General features: G+C 31.7%; 1 pseudogene; it reads right to left on the reverse strand.

The window, feature by feature from the left end:
- Positions 1–374: 374 nt before the first annotated feature.
- On the reverse strand, positions 375–490 carry LOC116869019 (annotated as a pseudogene).
- Between the last annotated feature and the right edge of the window lie 5,373 nt (positions 491–5,863).

Below are 5,863 nucleotides of genomic sequence, written 5' to 3' on the forward strand. Positions count from 1 at the left end.
TGGTATCAAAAAACTGTGGTATCATTTATTCATTTTCTTTATATTGTGCTGTCAAATGTTCTATGTAATAGGAATATCAGCCCTTAAATGTCATTTAAGGGGTGGGTGGAACATACACAAAGGGACATAGGCTTTATTCTTGACTGGGAAGCAATTGCAGTTCCCTATCAGTTAAATCCCTATCAGTTAAATAAATCAGTGTGGTAAATACTTCCTTATTTTATTAATTCCTTTTTTTTAAAGATCTTATGTATTTATGTATTTATTTAGTTATTTGGGAGAGAGAGAACATGCTCTTGAGTGGGGTGAGGTCAGCAGGGTTGGGGGAGAAGGACAAGCAGACTGGTAGCTAAGTCCAGATCCCCACGCAGGGGCTAAAATGTTGGTTAGATGCCATGTACATGGAAATGCCTTAATTGCATGTTGTCAGGCCTGAGGGCCTCTTCTGTCCTTGTCAAGGGGAGTGCTGACCTTCTCTCCTTTCATACACTTTTAAATTTATTTTTTACCTTATTGTGCTGAACATTAAGTTTAAATTTTTATATAATAAAATTTATCATATTTTTATGATTCTGAATTTTGTTATATCTTGAAATTCTTTTCTCTCTACATGACTTTAATTTCCTCATTTTAGCACTCATAAAAATTATAATGTAGATATTTTATTCATTTGAATTTATTTAATTCTAAGGAGAATTTTTTTAAGAAGCTATCTAATTTTTCCCAGTGCAGTTTATTAATACCTTGTATTTTCTCCACTGATTATAATAAATACTTTAATATATATTAAATATCATTTTGGTTTTTGGGATTCCACTTCTAAATCATTGTTAAGATAGTCATTTCCTAGATATTATGTTCTTTACTATAGCTCTGTAATTGTTTAAATTATGTCTTTGAAATAGTGAGACTAAATTTATGAAATATCTTTCTAATTAATTAAGTCTTCTAATATACTTCAGGGTAGCATTCTAATATTTTCCTCACGTAAGTGCAGTAGAGTTATTTTCACATTTATTTCTAGATATTTTATGTTTGTTTGTTTTTTTTGCTATTCCTCTGGTTCTGTGCTTATTTTCTTCTCTTGTATTTTCTAAATTGTTATTATGTATATAAATGTTTTAATAATTGTTTTATATTTGTATATATCTGAATTACCATTGCTACCTGCAAGTTTATCAAAATATCTTATATTTCATCCTTTTTTTTAGTTGAGTCATTTGAATTTTTCAAATGAAAAAATCAAATTCTTAGGAGATAGTGAAAACTTTGCCTGTCGCTTTCTAGTATTTATAACTTTTTGTCTAATTAATTAATGAATTCCTTCAGAGCAATACAAATATCAATTGCATGACATCTCATCTTTCTTTTCCTCCTCCTCCTCTTCTCTGCCTCTATTGCCTCATCGATTTTAATAGGAATGTGTCAAGCACTTTACTATTAAAAAAAGAAAAACCTTTTACTTATATGTAATTGTTTGTGTGCTTTTATATGTGTATAAATGTATTCATAATAGATTTCAGGTTGATCTAGACTCTAAGATATTTTGGATTCAAAATATCTGGCCTCAAATAATTTTATTTAAATATTCAATTGCTAATATAAATTACTTAATGTTCAATCATATTTTGTTCTGTGTATTATTTTAATGTCCAAGGGTTCTGTTTATTGGTATTTATTTCTGATTTTTTGTATTCCTATAATGTTTTCTGTTTTTTGGTTTTTGTTTTTGTTTTTTTTTTTAAATCAGACCTTTACCAGTTTGCTGGCTTAACGTAGCACAGTCTGAAACAAGGATTAAAAGTATATACAGGAATTAGATATCCAGTAGGAGTGAAGAGGCAAAGATAAATAGGCAAAAAAGATGTAACATGATGTCACAGATTATTGTTGGCCACTTGTTATGACAAGCCAGGAAGAGATATGACAGGTAGCTCAGAAAGTGTGCTTGGTCATGTGCATTAGTTTGCTAGGGTTACCATAACAAAATAGCTCAGATTGGGTGGTTCAAACAACAGAAACATTTTCTCTCAGTTCTGGAGGATAGTCATTTGAGATGTTGGAAGATTTAGTCTCTTCTATGGGCTCTTTCTTTGGCTTGAAGGTAGTCACCTCTTTACTGTGTCCTCAAATGATCTCTCCTCTATATATGCTCATCCCTAATGTCTTTGTGTCTGTCCAGATTTCCTCTTATAAGGACACCAGTCAGACTGGATGAGGGTCCACCCTATTTCCAAATACAGTCACATTCTTTCTGAGGGAGATACTGGGGTTTAGGGCTTCAGCATAGGAATTTGGTGGAACACAGTTCTGTCCATAACACCATACAAAGGAAACTTCATCTAGAGAATCCACAGAAGGAAAAATGGTGAAAGCATTTTAATTAATTAAAAAATTAAGTCCCCCTAATTTTTCATTGACAAAAATTCATCCCATAACAACCTACCTCTCCCAAATTGTAGTCTTTCATAGAAAAAGCAAGAGGAGGGCAGTCACGGGAATAGATTTAGAGTGTGGAGCCCTCTGGCCAGAAAACCTTGGGCTTCAATTTGTATTCTAAACCAATAAAAGTATCAGAAACACTGTAGAACTAGTGCAGTTCAGAATCTGAGGAGGTATGTACGATTTGTCTCTACACAGTTTTCTTATGATTATGCTGACTTTGTGAGGGGATTTGGGATCTTTCATTTTCTTTCTGAATTTAATTGTACCAGGATTATTTGTTCAATGAATTTGAAATAGTTCACTTGAGAAATCATGTTGATTATGACATTTTAGAGGAAAACATTTTTTGTCAACATTCTCTGTTTTTAATGATGATTCATCTAGTTAAGGTTTTAATAACTTTTCTTGAATTAATAATTTATATATTCCCAAAACTTTTCCATTGCATTCATTTTCAAGTATGTTTATATTGCTTGATATGAAATTATACCTCAAAAGCCTAATTAGTTTTCTCTTTATCTTTGAATATTTCCACTTTCTTGTGTTAATGTCTTTAATCTGTCACTCATCATTATTCCTTAACTGTATTTTTTATCTTTTAAATTCATTAACTTCTCCTTTTAAAAAACATGTATTCTTCCCATTTTTAAACCTCTGTTATAGTTGTTTGTAGAAAAAACACACGTAAACAAATGAAACAAAATAATAAATCTTTCTAACTTTCACCTTTGTCTCTTGTTTGCATTAGCTAGTGTTTGATATTGTTCTTTTTACTTGAGAACTTTGAGTCAATTACTTTTAAACAAATGTCTGTTATGCAAATACCTGTATTTTAAATCTGAGTGACTTTTGTTTAGATATGCTGATGTTTATTATCATAAGAATGTTTGGTCTAAAATCTGCCACGTCATTTTATGGAATTGATTGAATATAATTCTACATACAGCAAAATAAAATATCCTAATTTTCTGCTTCAATGAGTTTTGAAAATTGTATGCATCCATATATCCACAACTCAAAAGCAGAGATAGAAATTATTCCATACACTTTTCCAGTCAAATTTCCAAACCTGCAAAAGCAACCTCATTCTGACTTGTAACATCAAGTCCTGTTCTTATGTCATAAGTATGGAACCACATTCTATGCATTTTTTGCTATACTGTTTTATTCTGCATAATGTTTTTGAAATGCATCCAGATTATTATGTGTATGAGTAGATTGCTTCATTTAGTAGCTGAATAGTGTTGTGCTATATAAATATACCTAAATTTGTCCTTTCTCCTGTTGATAGGCATTTGGTTGTGTCCAATATGGGGCTATTATGAATTTTTATGGGCTGAATTTTGTCTCTCCAAATGAAGCCTTAATTACTTCTACTTCAGAATGTAACTGTACTTGAAGATAGGCCTTTGAAGAGATGATTAAATTAAAATGAGGTCACCTGAGTGGGCCTTACTCCATTCTGATTGCTATTTTATGAGAACTATGGACATACCAGAAATGGCTCAGGTGCATGTGCACTGAGGAAACACCGTTATGCGGTCATTGCGAGAAGACATTCAGCCATCCACAAGCCAAGGAGAGAGGCCTCAGAAGAAACCATAACTGCTGACACCTTGATCTTGGACTTTTGGTATCCAGAATTAGGAGAAAATAATTGTATTTTGTTTAGGTCACTCAGTCTGTGGTATTTTGTTTATGTAGTCCTAGCAAACTAATACATGGATCAAGCTGCTGTGAACATATTGACATCTTTTTTTTTTTTTTTTTTTTTTTTGACATATGCTTTCTTTTCTCTTGAGTGACTACCTTGGAGTAGAATAATTGGATTTATATCTAATTAAAAAAAATTGCCAGACTTTTCTCCAAAATGGTTGTATAATTTTACACTCCCATCAATAATTCATGAAAGCTCCAGTTATTCTATATTCCTGCTGATGTTTGGTGTCAGACTTTTTATTTGCGTCATTCTAGTGGGTATGAGATGGTGTTTACTCTGGTTTTAATTGCTTTTTCTTGAAGAATAGTAACATGGAACACCTTTTCATATTCTTATTTGCCATTTACTTAGCTTTTTATTATGTTACTTATCTCTTCAGTTTATCTATTTTTGAGTAGTTCTTTTTAATTTTGAATAGCTTTATATTATTGATTTATGGAAATTCTTCCTTAAGGTTTTTTTTTTTTTAATCAACGTAATTTGTTAGATACATGTATTAGAAATAGTTTTTCTAATCAATATGTTGTCTATTCATTTTCATGGTTACTTTTGACCAACAGTAAAGTTTAACTTTGGAGACAAATTTATGCTTTTCCTTTTATGGTTACTGTTTTTTATATCGTTATCCAGCACATCTAAACATATCCTAAGATTGCAAAGATATTAATCTATGTTTTCTTCTAGAAGATTTATGGCCTAGGCTTTTGTTTTTATCTCTGTGCAGCATCCTGTGCTAATTTTTTAAGTATGGAGTAAAATGGCTTCAACATAGTTCTTTATAAGGACTTACACTATTCTTGTGCCTGTTTTTTAGGCTAATTTTTTTTTTTCTAAACAAAAAGAAAAATATTGATAAAAAACTGGTTTGTTTTGTTCTTATCCCATTTATAGTAAATTCCCCCTTTTTCTGCTGCTCCTCCTGAGATAAGAATCGCATGAGTCTCTTCTCTCTCTCCTATGAAGAGCTAGTCACCTTCTGAAATTTAGTTCATGTAAATTCTATATTTTCAGCTCTCTAGCATTTGTTTGTATTTTTTTATTGTCATTGTTGTTTTGGTTTTAGTAAGTCAAGAACTTTTTTTTTAAGATTCTATTTATTTATTTGAGAGAGAGAGAGAGTGAAAGAGCATGAGAGGGGAGAAGTTCAGAGGGAGAAGCAGACTCCCCATGGAGCTGGGAGCCTGATGCAGGACTTGATTCTGGGAGCTGAAGGCAGTCGCTTAACCACCTGAGCCACCCAGGCACACAAGGTGAGAACTTATTTAAAGGAATTATTTTAAGGTTGATGGAAAATACTATTGCAATAGGGCAAGAGACCTATTGAGGAAGCTATTCTGACCATGAGACCTGCAAGCATGTTTAAAAAAAAAAAAAATTCTCTGGTGTGTTTTAGTAGTTTGAGTGATTATCTCTTAAGAGACCTTGATCCTTTATAGAGATCCTAATGGAAAGTGGTATTTTCATATATATTGTTTTTCCTGGTTTTCCCTATCTTTCTGTATGCTTTGCTATTTGGCTTATTTGTCTTACTTGGAATCTTGAAAAATACATACATTGTTTTTTTTCTACTATTAACATAACCAAATGTATATTTGTCATTTACCACTTTTAGAAATAGTTTCATTTCACATACCTTCCCCTAATATTTCAAACTCCCAAAGCTTTATTATACAGCCTTAGAAATAGTTGTACTAAGCT

This window comes from Lontra canadensis, unplaced genomic scaffold (assembly GCF_010015895.1).
Source record: "Lontra canadensis isolate GAN:19392208 unplaced genomic scaffold, GSC_riverotter_1.0 scaffold17, whole genome shotgun sequence".
Lineage (NCBI taxonomy): Eukaryota > Metazoa > Chordata > Mammalia > Carnivora > Mustelidae > Lontra > Lontra canadensis.